At 48.6% G+C, this 20846-nt stretch overlaps 1 protein-coding gene across 1 annotated transcript in view; it reads right to left on the reverse strand.

The window, feature by feature from the left end:
- SHISA4 (shisa family member 4) overlaps positions 1-20846 on the reverse strand; it is a 49352-nt gene that overhangs the window by 12300 nt on the left and 16206 nt on the right. The window lies entirely within an intron of this gene.

Below are 20846 nucleotides of genomic sequence, written 5' to 3' on the forward strand. Positions count from 1 at the left end.
AAAAACAAAACAAAAAAACAAATGTACAGGGCAGTTATCTGACACATTAGGTTGTTGTTAACAAACTCTTAATAATGATGCCATGTGAGAACTAATCACAGGTAGTGAGACATTTCCCCCGATGCGCGGCTGCAGAGATCGGGAAATGTCTCACTGCCTGTGATTAGCGCAGCGCTGCGCCGACTTCCTGGCGGGCTCTGCACGTGGACCATGCAAACACGCCTGAGTTCATCCTTAGTGAGAACCCAAATAGTCATACTATCAGACTAGATGCCAAACTCGACTGGATACTATGAGCAGGATGAGAACGCTATCTGTAAACTGCATCTGCCATTGTATGCCATCATAACACCAGGGCGGCACAGTGGTGCAGTGGGTAGCACTCTCACCTAGCAGTAAAAAGGGTCGCTGGTTCGAATCCCAACCATGACACTACCTGCCTGGAGTTTGCATGTTCTCCCTGTGCCTGCGTGGGTTTCCTCTGGGTACTCCAGTTTCCTCCTATACTCCAAAGACATGCAGGTAGGTTAAATGGCTTCTGTCCAAAATTGGCTCTAGTATATGAATGGGGACCTTGGATTGTGGGCTCCTTCAGGGTAGGGACCGATGTGAGTGTGCAATATACAGGGATAAGGACAATTGTAGAAACTCACTCAGGTTGAACTGGATGGACTGGTGTCTTTATTCAACCTTACTAACTATGTAACACAACTGCATCTAGTTTTTCCAATTCATATGTATTTAGCACACATACATTTATGGTGTACATACACACACACACTGTACTTATATAAATGCTTACCAATATGACTGATTCATTGTTGCCACTCATTAAATATACATTACATTCATTTGTTTGAGCTAACCTTTTGCATTATTTATTCAATGCTCTTAGTGAGATGTGAAGGCCTAGTATTAGCACATTACTCTGTCAACACAGCGGTGGAAAAGGATCCTTGGATTGTAATCAAATTATTAAAAGACTGAAGCCCTGGGGTGATCTCAACGATTGATACCATCGTAGCCCAGGTGGTTATACATAAGGGACTGTGATCAATCGGTCTCTCATACTCATTCACTGTTCTGTGCATATTGTGTAATCTGCTTATTACTGCCCATGAGGCAATAATCAGAAGTATTACATTATCTCATATTTTGAAAACATGAACATATCAGAAAATGACCTGCCTTATCTCTAACAGTGTTCTTTTCTTTCGAGTATATATCTATGCTTATGTTATTGGGACAAACATACATCATATTCATACAAAAATGTTGGCAAAAAAAAAAAACTGACTTGATGGCCCACTTGGTCTTTTTTCTGCCATCACTTTTTCTATGTTTTATTCTGCTTGGTTGTGTTCCGTACACATGGAAATAATCTCCACCGCTGTACGGCATGTTTACGTGATGTATAACAGATAAACAGCTTCCCAGAAAGGAGGAGCGCAGGCAATCCTTCAGAGACAGACTGCCAGGAAGGAAGGATACAATTGCTGTTCAAAGGTTCAGTTCCTCAGTCTGCAGCACCATCTAGTTGTAGAAACTAAGTAGGAGATCATGTATGTGTCTGGTTATAAAGTAAATCTTCTGTATACAATAGACAAGGAGCTTCTGTGCATTTTCAAAATCACCGGTTCCACCGATTCTAGACATAACATATTTCTGCAGACTCAAGCAATAGCAAGAATATACCAACCCCATCATTATGTTTTTTGACCTATAAGAAGAATGTGGAGCTGTGATTGTTTACGGACATGTCAGCTAAGCAGTTATCTGCGGAGTGAATGATTAGAGATGGCTTGCACCATAACACAATGAAATAAAAAAACATTTGCGATCATTAAAGATACTGTAGAATCACATGCTTTGATCACCCATAACATTTTGACCACTGACAGGTAAAGTGAATAACATTATCTTGTTACAATGACAGCTGAAAGTGAGTGAGATATATTGGGCTTAGAGCTGCCACGACGCGTCGACGTAATCGACTACGTCGACTAAGAAAATACGTTGACGTGCGTGCAGGGCGTCGATGCGTCACAGTGGGGGCAGTGCTTAGCATTTACCGCTCCCCTCCGTGCCGCCGTCCCCCTCTCTTCTCCCCCTCCATGCCGCCGTCCCCCTCTCTTCTCCCCCTCCATGCCGCCGTCCCTAGGGGTGCAACGGATCGTCACCGATCCGTGCGCACATGCCGCGATCCGTGGAGCGCTCCGCGGTCTCGGCCTTAGGAGAGGCCGCGGCTTCGGCCTAGCTCCGAAGCAGCGGCCATCTTTCTACACCCAGGTGTTTACAATGTGATCGCTCCGATGGAGCGATCACTTGTAAACAAACCGGCGTCATGACATGACGCCGGTTTCTCTCTCCCCTCTCTGTACTGATCTGTGCAGTGGAGGGGAGAGGTCGGATGGATGCAGCCATCCCTCCATACCCTGCCAATGCAATACTCTGCCCTGCCCTACCATGCCATGCTCTACTCTGCCCTGCCCTACCATGCCATGCTCTACTCTGCCCTGCCCTACCATGCCATGCTCTACCATGCCATGCTCTACTCTGCCCTACCATGCCATGCTCTACTCTGCCCTGCCATGCCATGCTCTACTCTGCCCTGCCATGCCATACTCTGCCCTGCCATGCCATACTCTGCCCTACCATGCCATGCCATACTCTGCTCTGCCCTGCCATACTCTGCCCTGCCCTGCCATACTCTGCCCTGCCATACTCTGCCCTGCCCTGCCATACCCTGCCCTACCCTGCCCTGCCCTGCCATACCCTGCCCTGCCCTGCCATACCCTGCCATACCCTGCCCTGCCATACTCTGCTCTGCCATGCCATACTCTGCTCTGCCATGCCATACTCTGCTCTGCCCTGCCCTGCCCTGCTATACTCTGCCCTGCAATACTATACTATACTCTGCCCTGCCCTGCAATACTATGCTATACTATGCGCTATGCTATACTCTGCCCTGCCCCGCAATACTCTGCCCTGCCCTGCAATACTCTGCCCTGCCCTGCAATACTCTGCCCTGCCCTGCAATGCCCGCCTATACTCTGCCCTGCCCTGCAATGCATAGCTAATCAAAAAAAAAACACTAGATTCATTAAAAAATAAAAATAAAAAAAATAATCGGATAGTCGTTGACTAATCAAAGAAATAATCGATAGATTAGTCGACAGACAAATTAATCGTTAGTTGCAGCTCTAATTGGGCTGCAAGTGTTCTTGTTGCCCCTTAGCCCTGGTTGAAGTTGGAGCAGTTTGGCATGCGATTTGACATGTCAAATTTAATGCCAAATCAAGCAGCACTTGCTGGCAATGGCACTGTCCAAATCAGTGCGACGCTGCACTTGCATTGGCTGGGAGCCCCGCCACGGGACTGTTTGGAGCTTTGCCCACCAAGAGCCTCGCCCCTGAGTGCTGAGAGCAGGAGATGACCCGGCTGGCCAGTTACGCGTTTCCGCCCATATACACTGCCTCACTGTTATGCTAAACCCTCCCTTACATTGTTTACCTCCCTGTATAGCTGTGCATTGCTGAAAGGTAAAATATAAAAAAATGGCTACTTGATCATCTCGTGTAGTATGTTGCATCTGCAGTCTCTTGTCATTTCCTGTAATTATCCACAGTCACTGGTTATTTCCTATAATCTACCCACAGTCAGTGGTTATCTCCTGTAATCTATCCGCAGTGACTGGTAATCTCCTGTAATCTATTCGCAGTCTCTGGTTATCTCCTGTAATCTATCCGCAGTCACTGGTTATCTCCTGTAATCTATCAGCAGTCACTGGTTATCTCCTGTAATCTATCAGCAGTCTCTGGTTATCTCCTGTAATCTATCCGCAGTCTCTGGTTATCTCCTGTAATCTATCCACAGTTTCTGATTTTCTGTGCATATGGCTTGTGGCTGCGGCAACTGTGACATCAATGGGAAAGGTTAGCGGGGATGGCGCCTGTGAAACTTGACATGTCAGGTTGCGGCACCGTGAAACCAAGCATCAATATTATGGCAATGTGTAGTCAATGATGCAGCTGCTATTTTCACCCAGAGGTAGGTGAAAAAGGGGTGGCTCTGTTTAATCATCCCCTTTGATTACCCATTCACATTGACTGCGGCTTTGAAATCGTGCAACTTCATCAGAAATCATACAATTAAAACTTCAGGTCTGGCTTGGAAGACATCAGTGGGGCTTCATCTACAGATGTCTATGTAAGTTTCACCTGAAATCACCAAAAGTAGTGCAGGAACTACTTTTTCAGATTGGTGAGGCATTTGAACAGGGCTATTGCCGGGAAATAGGGTGCGACTTGTCATGCGAATGGACAGGTTAACAAGTTGCTCCAATGTGAATGGGGGCCTAGGCCATTCTTATATACGCAATCTGGTCATGCCCACTACTCTCCCAGCATGCTTTATGCTGCGTACACACGATCAAACAATCGGGTGGAAAAGTCCGGCAAACTCAAGTCCGCCGGACAATCCCCCCGTGTGTAGCCTCCGGCGTACTTTTTTGACCCGAAAGTATGGCAGACTTAGAAAGTAGTTTTGCACTCCAATCTTCCCGCCGGACTCGCATTTCGGCGGACAATCCGGCCGTGCGTATGCCAGTCCGCCGTACTTTTGAAATGAAAGGACATTTCGAGCGCGTCTCTAGGTAGGCGGGGCCCGCGAAGGATGCGTAGCTGGCCCGCCACCTGGTATGGACTTAAAGGGGAACCCCGATGCCGAAAAAAAACGTCGCAGGGGTCCCCCCCCAGGTCCACATCAAAACCCTTGTCCGAGCACGCTACCCGGCCGGCCAGGAAAGGGGGGGGACGAGCGAGCGCCCCCCCCCTCCTGAGCCGTACCAGGCAGCGTGCCCTCAACATGGGGGGTGCCTTGGGGAAGGGGGGGCGCGCGCCCCCCCACCCCAAAGCACCTTGTCCCCATGTTGATGAGGACAAGGGCCTCTTCCCGACAACCCTGGCCGTTGGTTGTCGGGGTCTGCGGGCTGGGGGCTTATCAGAATCCGGGAGCCCCCTTTAATAAGGGGGCCCCCGGATACCGGCCCCCCACCCTATGTGAATGAGTATGGGGTACAAATACCCCTACCCATTCACCTGTAAAATAAAGTACAAAAAAAACACAACACACAAGATAAAATAGTTTATTGCACGTCTTCGGGGGTCTTCTCGCCGGACTCCTCCGCTATCTTCTGATAGCTCTTTTACTAGCGGAGGAGCCCGGCTTTCTTCCTCGCCGCCTCCCTCTTCTTCCGACTTCGGGGGTCTTGTCCCCCTCTTCGGTTCTTCTGCCGGGCCACCGCGTCTTCTTCTAGCTCTTTTACAGGCGGTGGCCCGGTCTTCTGTCGCCGCTGTCATCGCCGCCTTCTCGGACAAGGGTCTGATGTGGACCTGGGGGGACCCCCACGCCGATTTTTTTCGGTGTTGGGGTTCCCTTTAAGTCCATACAAGGTGGCGTGCTCGAAATGAGCGGACTTTCCTCCGCATGTGTGGGCGAGTCCGTTCATTTCAAAAGTACGGCGGATAGTACGGCGGATTTAGTATGCCATATTAGTCCGCTGAAAAAGTGCCATGTGTGGGCAAGTAGCCCGTTCGGAAAAGTCCGGCGGACAGTCCGCCAGACTAAGTCCGCCGGATAGTCCGCTACGTGTGTACGTGGCATAACAGAACTTTGTCACACTGCTGTAATCTCTAGCAACCAATCAGGGAGCAGTAATGATGTGTAGTAACCTCTAGCAACAACTCAGCAAGCAGAAACGATTAGCTGTAACCTCTGGCAACCAATCAGCAAGCGGAAATGATTTGCTGTAATCTCTAGCAAATAATCAGTGAGCCGTAATGTGTGCTGTAACCTATGACAACCAATCACAGTCACTGCCAGATCTGCCGCAGTAAACTAATTTTGAAAATATTTGCCCAGGGTCCATCTAAATTTAAAGATGGTCCTGGCTCTCGCTGCTCCGCCTTGGCACCTCTGCGCCTCCTGGCTCCTTTATATGAGACCATGTCTTCTTGACTTGTCCAGCCACAGCCACCAGGACAGGAGGCAGCACTGAGCAGTGTAGGATGGGCCGGCGCATACCCGTTCACCAATCCTTGCTATTTCCCTTGGTTCCACCTCCTTACAGTGCCACTTCTCACCTTTGACTGCCACTTGGATGAGGAGCTGGACCCTCAAGGGTGCTGTTAGCCACCAGCCTACCACGTTGACGTGGATGATGTTTTGAAGTGCTGCTGCTGTCCATTGACCTACCCAGGCCATCCTGGGTTACTAAGTGTGTCCCTCTTTCTCTTGTTTCCTCCTTAGTCAGGCTAGCTTAGAACTGCAGTGCTGCAGAATTTATTCCTGTCATTCTACCAGGTATCTGAGATTGTGGCAACTGCTGCCAAAATTAGTGATTGAGGCGTTGGACTGAGTCTTCCATAATTGCTGTTGTGTTAGCCCATTAGGCACATGTAGCGATTTGGGATTGTGGGCAGAATATTGCTGTGATTCTGCCTGCTCAATTCCAAATCACACTGCAATGCTGGCAAACTGCAGCCCATGTGTTTGTGTTCCATTCACTTTTACTGGCACCACAGTGTGGGGTCTTTTTGCTGTGATTGTTAAGCAATTTATCGCACAACAAGCATCCAAAACCACACTGTGTTTTGGTGCCACTAAAAATGAATGGAACACAAAACACATGTGCTGCATTTGCCAACATTGCAGTGTGATGGCTACATGTGAACAGTCAGGGCCTAATAGGCTAACAGCAATTATGGAAGACTCAGCCTCAGCATATTTTATTAGGTACAAGGAAGCCCAGGTTTTGTTCAACCATGTCCCTTAAAGCGGAGGTCCACCCTAAAGTGGACCTTCCGCTCATCGGAACCCTCCCCTCCTCCGGTGCCACAATCGGCACCTTTCAGGGGGGAGGGGGGTGCAGTTACCTGGATAATCCAGGTGACTGCACCCACTTCCGGGATAGCTCTCTGCGGAAAGGGGCGTAACGTACGCCCCTTTCCGCAAGTGCCCGCCCCTTCCCGCAAGTGCCCCGCTGCCTGCTGGGAAACACACAGATCCCAGAGGCAGCAGGGAGCGTCCTTATTGCGCAGCGCGATTCGCGCATGCGCAGTAGGGAACCGGGAAATGAAGCCGAAAGGCTCCATTTCCTGATTCCCATACCCAAGATGGCGGCGGCAGGACCCGACAGGTGACCTAGAGATCGGCTTCGGGTGCCGACATCGCGGGCGCGCTGGGCGGGTAAGTGTCACTATTTTAAAAGTCAGCAGCTGCAGTATTTGTAGCTGCTGGCTTTTAAAAAAAAAAAAAAAAAAAAACGCGGAGTCCCGGTGGACTCCCGCTATAAGACCCTCCCACTATATAGTTTGGCCATATCCACTTTCTTGCAGCGCACCACAGATCACTGCCTCCCTGTCATGCCCCTTATTCTCAAGATTGAAAGTTGGAAGGTACGTTCTGTATTTATGGACTTTGCACACTACCACTTCTTTTGCCTAGTATGCTGCATAAAAATAAAGTCAGTGAGTCTGCTGCCTGCCACAAGATGGTGCCCCTTTGCACCTACCCAGCAAGATGGGCTATTACAGTGCACCACCAATCTCACTGGGCAATGTTCATAAGAACTGGAAGAAGGCAAAACTCAAATCCGGTTAAATTCTCAAGAGGATCAAGGATATGATTGCTTAAGCCCCGTACATACGAGAGGACTTATGTCCGACAGACTTCCGAAGGAGTTCCGTCGGAGTTCTGCCGGAGTTCCGACGGAGTTCTGACGGACTTTTCGGCGGAGCGGACTTGGCCACACACAATCACACTAAACTCCGACGGATTCGAACGTGATGACGTACGACTGGATTCGAATACTGGTTCATAGCCAGTAGCCAATAGCTGCCCTAGCGTCGGTTTTAGTCCGTCGGAGTAGCATACACACGAGCGGAGTTTTCGAAGGGGACCGGGTCCGGCGGAGTTCCTTCGGGAAAATTTGAAGCATGTTCCATATTCTAAAGTCCGTCAGACTTTGGTGAATCAAAAGTCCGTTGCAGCCCACACACGATCGAATAGTCTGACGGACTCAGTCCGTCGGACTTTGGACGTTGAAAAGTCCGCTCGTGTGTACGCGGCATTACTATGAGCAACACATAGGTTTTCCTTTTTTCAGTCTTTATGAATTTGACGCAATTTGTGTTATTTAACCACTTGCCGACCGCCGCACGACGATATACGTCGGCAGAATGGCACGGGCAGGCATATGGGCGTATATATAAGTCCCTGCCTTCCCGCGGGTGGGGGGCCCGATCGGGCCCCCCCCCCGGTGCCTGCGGCGGTCGGCATTCGTTCGGGAGCGTTCATTCATGGCCACCCCCTCGTGATCGCTCCCGACGAATAGAAATGCTCCGTGACATCACTTCCTCTCCTCACAGGAGAGGAAGTGATGTGATCTCTCCTCCGTGTCGGTATTTTTCGTTCCGGCACCGAGGAGAGAGGATCGGTGAGTTGCACCAACACACCACACGTACAGTAGAACATGCCAGGCACACTCACACCCCCCCTTTACCCCCCGATCACCCCCCAATTACCCCTGCCCCCCCCAGTCACAGTGACACCAATTGCATTTTTTTTTTTTTTGCATTGGTGTCATTTGTGACTGTAATAACTGTTAGGGCAGTTAGGGTTAGCCCCCTTTAGTTCTAATGTGCCCCCCTAACCCCCCCAATAAAGGTTTAACCCCGTGATCACCCCCCCTCGCCAGTGTCACTAAGGCTGGGTTCACATTGCAGCGGTTTATGAGAACGAATGTGATTCGCACCGCACTGCAGTGCAAATCACATCCGATCTCTGTGCGATTCGAGTTCAGCCATACAGATGGCTGAATTCGCGCCGCACCCGCCGCAAATTCGCACGGGACCCTTTTTTTGGTCCGCAGCAGAATCGGATCGCATGGGTGTTCACACCATGCGATCCGAGTTTGCAGATCGCACTGCGATATGCGAACTGATCTGGGGGTGTCATTAACATTTCACTGACACTCCCAGCAGTTCGCATAGGGCAGTGTGAACTGCCGCCGGGAGGCATGCGATGCGGGAACCCGCCGCGGATTCGTGGCGTTCCCGCATCGCTCCAGTGTGAACCCAGCCTAATAAGCGATCATTTTTCTGATCGCTGTATTAGTGTCACAGGTGACGCTAGTTAGACAGGTAGGTATTTAGGTTCGCCGCAACTTTTTATAGCGCCAGGGACCCCCATATACTACCGCATAAAGCCCCCTGATTGCCCCCTAGTTAACCCTTTCACCAGTGATCACCATATAACTGTTACAGGTGACGCTGGTTGGTTAGTTATTTTTTTATAGTTTCAGGGCACCCGCCATTTATTACCTAATAAAGGTTTAACCCCCTGATCACCCGGCGGGTGTCATTTGTGACTGTAATAACTGTTAGGGCAGTTAGGGTTAGCCCCCTTTAGTTCTAAGGTACCCCCCTAACCCCCCCAATAAAGGTTTAACCCCGTGATCACCCCCGTCGCCAGTGTCACTAAGGCTGGGTTCACATTGCAGCGGTTTGAGAATTCAAGTTCAGCCATACAGATAGTATGGCTGAATTCGTGTCGCACCCGCCGCAAACTCGCACGGGACCCTTTTTTTGGTCCGCAGCAGAATCGGATCGCATGGGTGTTCACACCATGCGATCCGAGTTTGCAGATCGCACTGCGATATGCGAACTGATCTGGGGGTGTCATTAACATTTCACTGACACTCCCAGCAGTTCGCATAGGGCAGTGTGAACTGCTGCCGGGAGGCATGCGATGCGGGAACCCGCCCGGATTTGTGGCGTTCCTGCATCGCTCCAGTGTGAACCCAGCCTAATAAGCGATCGTTTTTCTGATCGCTGTATTAGTGTCACAGGTGACGCTAGTTAGGCAGGTAGGTATTTAGGTTCGCCGCAGCTTTTTATAGCGCCAGGGACCCCCATATACTACCGCATAAAGCCCCCTGATTGCCCCCTAGTTAACCCTTTCACCAGTGAATATAAAATATAAAATATTCCATGGACTCAACATGCCTCTCAGCAAATAGCTTGGGGTGTCTACTTTCTAAAATGGGGTCATTTGTGGGGGTTTTGTGCCATCTTGGCATTTTATGGCCTTCAAAACTGTAATAGGTAGTGAGGAGTGAAGTCAAATATTTACGCCCTTAGAAAACCTGAAGGCGGTTCTTGGCTTTCGGGGCCCCGTAACGCCCCCCAAAATGGGGTCATTTGGGGGGTGTTTGTGCCATCTTGGCATTTTATGGCCTTCAAAACTGTAACGCCCTTAGAAAGCCTGAAGGCGGTGCTTGGTTTTCGGGGCCCCGTACGCGGCTAGGCTCCCAAAAAATCCCACACATGTGGTATCCCCGTACTCAGGAGAAGCAGCAGAATTTATTTTGGGGTGTCATTTCACATATGCCCATAGCATGTGTGAGCAATATATCAATTAGTGACAACTTTGTGTAAAAAAAAAAAAAAAAAAAATGGGCTCAACATGCCACTTATCAATTTCCTTAGGGGGTCTACTTTCCAAAATGGGGTCATTTGGGGGGGTTTTGTACTGCCCAGCCATTTTAGCACCTCAAGAAATGAGATAGGCAGTCGTAAACTAAAAGCTGCGTAAATTCCAGAAAACGTACCTTAGTTTGTAGATGTGACAACTTTTGCGCAAACCAATAAATATACAGTTATTGACTTTTTTTTTACCAAAGACATGTGGCTGAATACATTTTGGCCTAAATGTATGACTAAAATTGAGTTTATTGGATTTTTCTAATAACAAAAAGTAGAAAATATCATTTTTTTTCAAAATTTGCAGTCTTTTTCCATTTATATCGCAAAAAAAAAAAAAAATCGCAGAGGCAATCAAATACCATCAAAAGAAAGCTCTATTTGTGGGAAGAAAAGGACGCAAATTTTGTTTGGGTACAACATTGCATGACCGCGCAATTACCAGTTAAAGCAGCGCAGTGCCAAATTGTAAAAAGGCCTCTGGTCATTTACCAGCAAAATGGTCCGGTCTGAAAGTGGTTAAAGACTTTTACTTAGTACCTGCTGCTGAACCCCCCCCCCCCGAACAAAAAATGATCTACGGTCCTGTACCAGGAGGGTGAAGTGAGGGTTCCCCTTCAAGATCCTCAGCACACAAGCGCATCATCATGATTGATTGATCCGACTTCTATTTAAATCAATGGGCTCTCATAGGAAACCATCGATTTTAAATAGAGGCAGAGAAATGCTGCTAAAAGCTAGTGCAGATAAACGAGCATTAACGCCAATGCAAAAAGCTACTAAAAGCAAGTTTTTACAGAACAACCTGTGTGCATGAGGCATTATGCTCAAAAAAGCTCAATAAAAATGCGCAAAAAGCACAAACTTTTAGGCAGAGAAATAAAAGCTCAAATGCCTGTAAAAGTAGCTTGAGCTGCAGTGTGCATGAGCGGTAAAATGGAGGGTCAAGTGGGGGCGTGTCCTGACCATGGAGGAGTGAGGATGTGCTTTGCGTCAGCTCCGCTCCACTGCCGCCTTTATCATAGCTGGATCTGGGATTACTGGCAACCGAAGGCCTCCCCCATGTCACAGCGATCGCGGCATTCCTCCCAACCGTCGCGGACCGACAGAACGCGGTAGGGACAGCTGGATCTCTACTTTCCGGGCACCTGAGGAAAAGGCCGCGAGGTATCCAATATGGCGCCGACTGGGAAAACACAAAAGGCAGCAAAATCTTCCCAGCCAGCCGCAGCGGCAGCCCGACCACCGAAAGGGACAGCTTTGCCAACTTCTCCGGTTCCATCCCCGGGTCGGTGAGTGATTCAGCACCCCCAGTCTCCCTGTATGGCCATTAAGAAGTATCTGACTTCCTGGGTGATGAGGACATTAGGCGCCATATCATGTCTCTCCCCACTAGAGAGGATCTAGAACGGTTTACTTGGTGTAGAGAAGGCTTTCGCTGCAGACATTGCCCAGCTTAAGGCGGATACCACACATCTTGGCAAAAGAGTGGAGTCCCTGGAAGAGAAATTAGAAGAGGCTCTCTTCACTATTGCTCTGATGCAGTCTAAGTGCCAGATGCAAGATCAGCAGATTGAAACTTTGCTGGGTCAATTCGATGATTTTGAAAACCATAGCAGGAGGGCCAACATCAGCATCCGGGGCCTGCCAGAGGCCACCGCCTCCAGAGATATTATTCCCACACTGACGGATATTTTCAGAGATATACTGGGCCTGCCAGCCTCCGCTCCCATAGAAATTGACCGTGCTCATAGTGCTTGTACACGCGGTCGGACATTCCGACTACAAAATCCGTTGGATTTTTTCCAACGGATTTTGTCCGAAACTGGTGTTGCATACACACGGATGGACAAGTTGTCGGAAAATCCAATCATTCGGAACATGATGACGTTCATTCTTTACGACGGGACTACGTTCAGGCTAGAAGCCAATAGCTTTGGTCTCGTAATTTGATCTGAGCATGCATGCCACTTTGTCCGTTTGGAATTCTCTACAAACGATCGGACAAAGTCCGATCGGATCATGTTGTCAGAAAATGTTATATCCAGCTCTCAAACTTTGTTGGTCGGACATTCCGACAGAAAAAGTCAGATGGAGCCCACACACGGTCGGATTATCCGACAACATGGTTCGATCGGACATTTTCCGTCGGAATTTCCCACCATGTGTACAGGGGCTTAGAGTACTGAGTCTCAGGATGTGGACAACCCCAGAGACATTATCTGTAGGCTTCACAAATACACCATTAAAGACCGTATTATGCAAAAAGTGTGCGGCAAGCCCTTTTATGACTTTGATGGTGCACGATTATCTTCCCATCAAGATATTTTCAGGCGCACCCTCATGCAGCGAAGGGCTCACCGCCCCCTCCTGACTATGATCCAGGAAGCAGGATTGACATACCGCTGGGGCTTCCCCTTCTCCTTGCAGGTGAATAAAGATGGAAGACAGATTACCCTACGTAATAAAGATGATCTCCCACACTTCCTCTCATCTCTGGGATTGGACTCTGTGGACTTCCCAGATTGGAGAGGACCTTCTGGGCGACCCTGGAATTAAACTCCCTCAACCATGGTCAACGGTCACGTGCAAAAACTGAAAGAGAGATAGACAAACCCGAACCATGACCCTTCAGTGGGACCATCCACTAACCAAGACTGATATTGATGTCTACCCCCTCTTTTTCCCCTTTTCCCATTTTTTTGGATTTCTGGGCGGTGAATGCCCTTTGGTTCCATGGCTACAAGGGAACTTGTACCCCATACACAGCATTTCTTTTTTTTCACAGACTGTGCCATGCGATTGAACGCTGAAGTCTGGCCTTTGGATTTTCCCCAGATGGGGCCCTTCAGGATAAGTAGGCTGTGATCCCAAGCTCTCTGAATGCTCCCGGAATTAAACTCCACCCTCCGTGATCAACGGATCAGGCAGTACCAGAACCAAGATCCTCCAGGGGGCCCTCCTACTACTTGAGACTGCTATGGAGCCCCTTCTAGGGTAGTCCAACGGATAGCGTCCCCTTCCTCAACTAAATTGGAGAGACATGATACCCGCACACTGAAGCACCTCCTTTCTCTCCAAACCTGACACTGGGGAGGTGGCACTTATACCTGAACGTCGAGACTGCCCCACTTAGAACCCTCATCCCCTAAGGGACACTTCAACTGTGATTCCTGAGTCCAGGTCAGCTGAACATTGTTGCCCCCACCCAGAACATGGGCTGGGCTCCCCAATTTGCCAGTCCTGACCCTCACTGAATGCCAGAGAACATTCGTTCTCTCTTAAAATAACTTCCCCCGCACCAAATTCTTCCAACTTTCAAATGCGGTGGATGGAGATGGGACCTCCTATCTTCCCCCCATGTTGGCACACGTACCCCACGTATGTCACCCATGGGTTTAGTTCCCTATTGGGACGTTAGGCTGTGGTCTGGGGTCCCCCCCCCTCTAATCTCACACTCAGCATATTTATTCTGTTCATTACTACAATTAATGCTATGCTATTGTGTTATTGCTGTTTCAATAGTTAACTCTTTGTGCCTTTTCTTTACCTCCTTTTTACCTCTCCCCACCCCTCTCTTTTCCCTCCCTCTCATCCCAGGAGCATCATCTTGCTGCGGTTCTTGCATCGGGCGAATCAAATCTTTTAGCAACCCTCCTGTTTTCCAGACCTTCCATGGCTACGCTTCAGGTAATATCTTATAACATAAGAGGCCTCTGCTCCCCAGGGAAACAAAACAAATTATGGTGGGAACTTAAGAAGTTAGGGGCGCAAGTGGTTTTCCTACAGGAAACCCATTTCACCCACCACTCCCTGCCTAGACTACCCACCCACCTATTCAACCAATGGTTTCACAGTACCTCCCCTACATCTAAATCCAAGGGCATTACGATTGTGATTGACAAGACCTGCCCTTTCCAGCACACAGACAGCAGAATAGATCCACAGGGCCGCTACTTTTTTTGATCGCCTCCATTTATGCACCTTATGCCGCGTACACACGATCAAACAAGCGGGTGGAAAAGTCCGGCAAACTGAAGTCCGCCAGACAATCCCCCAGTGTGTAGCCTCTGGCATACTTTTTTGACCCGAAAGTACGGCGGACTTTGACCCGAAAGTTTTGCACTCCAATCTTCCCGCCGGACTCGCATCATCGGTTGATGTCACATGGGTTGATGTCACATGGCGACAGTTCCAGCATCCTCCGGGACTGTGACATTGTAAGGGGGCGGGGTCACCATGTGACATCAACCCATGTGACATCAACCCATGTGACATCAACCGATGACCCCGCCCCTTGTCCCTATACAAGTCGCCACGCAGCGTGTCCCTGGCATTGCGGCCGGAGAGAGCGTCAAGTCAACATCCCCAGGAGAAGAAGAAGAAGAAGAAGAAGAAGAAGAACGGAAGGCGGCGGCGGCGACAGAAGACGGGGCCACCACCTGTAAAAGAGCTTTAAAAAGGCGCGGTGGCCCGGCAGAAGAACCGAAGAGGGGGACAAGACCCCCGAAGTCGGAAGAAGAGGCCGCGGCGAGGAAGAAAGTCGGGCTCCTCCGCTAGCAAAAGAGCTAGAAGAAGATAGCGGAGGAGTCCGACGAGAAGACCCCCGAAGACGGAAGACCCCCGGAGCTGTGCAATAAACTATTTTATCTTGTGTGTTGTGTTTTTTTTGTACTTTATTTTACAGGTGAATGGTTAGGGGTACACTGTACCCCATACTCATTCACATAGGGTGGGGGGCCGGTATCCGGGGGCCCCCTTATTAAAGGGATAAGCCCCCCGCCCGCAGACCCCGACAACCAATGGCCAGGGTTGTCGGGAAGAGGCCCTTGTCCTCATCAACATGGGGACAAGGTGCTTTGGGGTGGGGGGGCCTCCCCAAGGCACCCCCCATGTTGAGGGCACGCGGCCTGGTACGCTCGCTCGTCCCCCCCTTTCGTGGCCTGCCAGGTAGCGTGCTCGGACAAGGGTCTGATGTGGACCTGGGGGGACCCCCACGCCGATTTTTTCGGCGTTGGGGTTCCCCTTTAAGTCCATACCAGGTGGCGGGGCCTGCGACATCTCCTTCGCGGGCCCCCCTACCTGGAGACGCGCTCGAGATGAGCGGACTTTCCTCCGCGTGTGTGGGCGAGTCCGTTCATTTCAAAAGTAGGGCGGATAGTACGGCGGACTTAGTACGCCGTTTTAGTCCGCTGAAAAAGTGCCGTGTGTGGGCAAGTAGCTCGTTCGGAAAGTCCGACGGACAGTCTGGCGGGAAGTCCGCCAGACTAAGTCCGTCGGATAATCCGCTACGTGTGTACGCGGCATTACTCTAACCAAATCACCTTCTTAGACAACACCCTTGACTTACTGACAGAATTCAAGGAAGGCTTTGTGATCCTTGGTGGGGACTTTAATGTCAGCCCAGACCTCTCACTAGATACCTCTAGTGCCCGGCCCTCGTGCTCCTACGCTTTTCTCAAACACTTTCGCAAGTCTCTTCAGACACACCTCCTACTTGACACCTGGAGGGTTCTTCACCCCTCTGGTAGGGATTTCAGCTATTACTCGGCCATCCATGACATATATACCCACATAGACCACATTTATGTTGACAGCCTCCCACTGGAGCTCCTGCAGTCCGCGTCCATTGGGAATATCACTTTGTCCGACCACGCACCAGTTGGAGTGGTCCTTGCACTTCCATCCAGCTCCCATAAGGCATGGACATGGAGATTAAATGAGAACTTATTGGACGATACTGCGGTGGCTGCCAAAGTGCCAGAGGTCATCACTAATTATTTCAGAGAAAATTCTTCAGAACTCAGTGAGGGCCATAAAGCGGTAGTTAGGGGAGTACTAACATCCCTAGGCTCCAAAATTAAAGAAATGCATCAAGCAGATTTCACAAAGGTTTTGACGGCCTTCAAGAAGCAGAACTTAACCATAAACAAAGTGGAGGCCCTGAGGCACGGAAGAGGCTGACCAAGTTGAGAGACCTGTTTTTGCGATTATTAGATCGACAAATGCGTAAAGAGGCCAGACACCAGTCACACAAATATTATGAGCATGGCAACAAATGTGGCCATATGCTTGCAAGGGCCCTTCGCAAGAAACACGCTCAAACTTACATACAAAAGCTTTGTTCGCGTCTGGTGACATTTCAGTCCAGTCCTCCAAAATTGCCTCAGGTTTCCAAAAATACTATACTCAACTTTATAACCTATCCCCTGAACCCCCCGTAGACACCAAGACACCCAGGTCTGTTGCCATCCAAGATTACCTAGCCTCAGCGGGCGTCCCACCCTTGAATGCTGATCAATAATAATCTAGCTTATGCACCTTGACTGTCCCGGGAACATAGGGGACTATCACATAATCCCTCCCCACTAACACTGCACGCTCTTTCAACCTGAAACAGAATAAATTAGACTTTAAATTTATCCCCTCCTATGTCCCTGCTAGCCCCGCTGGGGGGATTGCTATGGTTCCCGCCAGGCGAACAAATGGCCTTCTTTGGTCCCTGGGTGGATGATGGGAACGGCAGTTGCGAAAAACTGATGAGCAATGGTAAATTGGTAAGCTATGAATATCTACAGACCAGGCATAAATGCTCCAAAATGAACTTCTGGGGGTATAGACAACTTCACCACTTTTTTGAGGTGCACGGCCACTCAATAAGAGACATCTCATCTCTCACACCCTTTGAACAACTTTTTGTAGAAGATGAACCAATCCCCCACATGATTTCAGAAATGAACCGCTTACTAAGTACTGACGCTGAAAACACTAGACCAACGTATATACGGGTATGGGAGAGAGACCTGCAGCTTGACTTTTCTACAACTCAACTGTCCCACCTTTACAAACTCACTCACTCAAGCTCCATGGAATCTAAAACCCAAGAAATTAATTACAAAATAACGTCACACTGGTACAGGCTACCGGCGGATCCAGTGCGTATTTATCCCTCGTTGTCGGATCAGTGCTGGAGGGAATGTGGCCACAAAGTCACACTCCTACACATTTGGTGGGAATGCCCTAGAATCAAACCATACTGGGCAGTCATTCAATCTCAAATAAAATAAATCCTGGACCTAGATATTCCACTATCTCCAGCTAACTACCTCTTGCACATCCCCCGGGTTCCGATTGGTAGATACAAAAAAAGCGCTCTACCACACCTATTAAATGCGGCTAAACGCCTTCTTCCAATCTACTGGAAGCAATCCAGAATTCCCTCAAGGGAGGAATAGATCAAAAAGGTAAATGATATTAGAGAGGCCAAACACTGGATAGCGATGTGCAGAGGCATGAGGGATCGGTTTGACATGATATGGAAACCTTGGACGGACTACGTGTCTGATACTAATCGAACATCCTCCAGCTTGGACCTGGCTCTGTTGGAGCTAGCAGAACCATCCCTGAGATCTCGCATAGATAGTGGCATTGTTGCCCAGTGAATGACATCCATCACCCCGCCCTCCCTCTGGAGTGGCCAGCCCTTGCTGTGACTCGCCCAGTGCGGAACCATCAGACTTCTTCAGAACGCAAGTATGCTCTATCTCCCTTCCCCATCCACCTATCCTTTACCCTCCCCTACCCTCTTACCCTCTCCCTCCCTAATCTCTTTTCCCTTTCTTCTTCTCTCTATTTCATTATTGTGTACGCCTTTAACTACATAATGCCCTCCCTGATACTGAGATGTAGTTGTTAGCTGTGTTGCCTGTGCACTAGCTAAGCTGCATTGGCTGGCTGGGGGGAGGGTAACCCTCCTTGATGGGGGGGGTCCTCTGTTCCCTCCTCCCAAAATGAAGGGACCATTGAACGTTTGCCCTGCTGGAGTAGCGAGCCGGAAGAGGAAGATGGAGGCAGTATGGCCCCCCCTCTCCTGGACTCGCCGCTGGAGGGACGCCCTCTGCGCTCTCAACCTTGCACATACCCTGGGAGGGACAGAGCTGGCTTTGGGCCGGTTCCCCTCCTTGGGCTAGTAAAAACCTATGTTACAGTTATTGTTCATAAAAGGCAGAGCTGATATGGGTATAGGAAACAGTTACAGGCACTAGCCTAAAGCAAGGCATAGGTTCTACATATTTTACTATGTTCTCATTTCCTTAGACAGGTTATGCATGTCTATGTGTTTCTTGACATATGCCTAAATCAATACGGTTCATGTATATCTGATTTGTATGTATTCCTTCACTAAACTGTTTCTAAATAAAGATTTAAAAAACAAAACAAATGGAGGGTCAAGTGATACAAAAGGTAATAACTGATAGAGAAAACAAATATACCATTGTTAGGTGGAGGCAAGATATGCTTCTCTTGAGAAGGTTTTCAGAGATCGCCCAAAAGTGATACTTTGACAACTGCTTAATCAAGCAAAACTGCACCCAAATAAATTTTATATCACTTTCTTTTCCAAGAACGGCTCAATTCACAGACATTAAGGGGTGCAGCAGCTGCCCAATGGTGACTTAACCTGCACAGTTTATAAATCGGTACTGGGTAAATAACCATCCACCATTTTGCCATTTTTAGACTACGGCAGTACAAAAGCGGTTAAAAGAACCAGTAAACATACGGATTACTTGTTTAGGGGGAACAGGCTCCAAGGCTGTAATGCTTATGCTGGCTCATTGCTACTTACACTGACCTGAAACAAGTATGTGTTTATCAAGTGTCTGCAATGTACATGTTTCTTCCAGGTCAGTGATTTACTAGGTAATGAAGTGAATATAAGGATGGCAACTTTGAAGCCTGTACCTTGAAAGCGGTGGCAGCTTCCATAAGAGCACGTATCGTTCATAATTACTGTATTTATTGGCGTATAACACTCACTTTTTCACCATGAAAATCGGGTGCAAATAGCGCGGGTGTGTTATACACCAATATTTCAATTTTAGCTGCCTCAGAGGACTTGATGGCCTCTGCAATAGGAAGTCCCATCTCCTGGGCCGCCATTGGAGCACTGTTCTGTCTATCACACGAGATTCTCACTGTATGTAATCTGTCAGTGCTCGTCCCGCCACCCTCCCTGTCCCCTCTAGGCTGCAGATGGGCAGCAATCAGGCTGCACTGTTGGCAATGGCGAGGCTGCTGCATTGAAGGCAATGGCGAGGCTGCTGCATTGATGGCAATGGTGGGGCTGCTGCATTGATGGCAATGGTGGAGCTGCTGCATTGATGTGGACTGATGAGGCTGCTGCATTGATGTGGACTGATGAGACAGCTGCATTGATGTGGACTGATGAGACAGCTGCATTGATGGCACTTGTGAGGCTGCAGATGGGCATTGATCAGGCTGCATTGATGGCACTTGTGAGGCTACAGATGGGCATTGATCAGGCTGAGTTGATGGCAATGGTGAGGCTCTAGATGGGCACTGACCCTTATTTTGCTTCAAATTTCCTTATTTAAAATTTAAGTTTTTTTCCTGAAACTTCCCTCTTAAATCCGCCGATAAATATGGTCATATTTATGGTATTTATTCATTTTCAGTGAGATTACAATAGTCTTCCAGACAACATCCTATTCTTCTTATCTCCCCAGATGGCATGGCAGGCATCTTTGTACAGGTATTATCCATAATCAGGATTTTTTCCTGCACCAGAAATGACAAAACTAAGTAAATACAAATTCCTGTGAATTAGCCTTTATGTTTCCAGCTGTGTGTACACTTGTCTTACATAGCTCTGCCCCTCATTACGTGACCATCCACTGTACACATTTATCTTGATATTCACGCAGCTCAACCCTATGCTGGCTTACCTAGAGTTCTTAAAGTGAAAAAAATATTGCAGCGCATCAAATGTTTTTTTTTCCTTCACATAACTTTATTGCCATGGCCGCCCCACCGCAATTGATATGAATGCAAGGTGCAGTTTGTGAAAATATAAGTAGAAGCAGATGCTTAGATGTTAGTAATCTACAGGGTTATTGAAAAAAGCCAAAGAATGATTTGTCTCTGTGCCCCAATTGTGCTTGTGTTGTTACCCTCTCTCAATGAAGACAAGTGGGGGCTTTAAAAGTCATTACGCAGGCATGGACCATTGCTGTCACCACGAGGAAACCTGCATTGAGGTGCAACATAAGATGAAAAAGGCAAAAACAAGTACTTTATTTGAAAAAGATGGTAATTGTTTATAGTACATTATGATATCATACAGTTAGGGTTTTACTGTACGAGACCGTGCCTGGGCCAAAATGGCTCCAGACATTTATCTACCATCTTTTGAAAAAAAAAAAAGAGAGAAGGTTTAGCTCCATCATTTAGCCCTGATTCACACCAGTGCAGCTTTGAAATTGCGCTACTTCAGCACGT

The sequence above is a fragment of the Lithobates pipiens genome, unplaced genomic scaffold (genome assembly GCF_037356315.1).
Source record: "Lithobates pipiens isolate NorthernLeopardFrog02 unplaced genomic scaffold, aLitPip1_a1.2 Scaffold_16, whole genome shotgun sequence".
NCBI classification, from domain to species: Eukaryota; Metazoa; Chordata; class Amphibia; order Anura; family Ranidae; genus Lithobates; species Lithobates pipiens.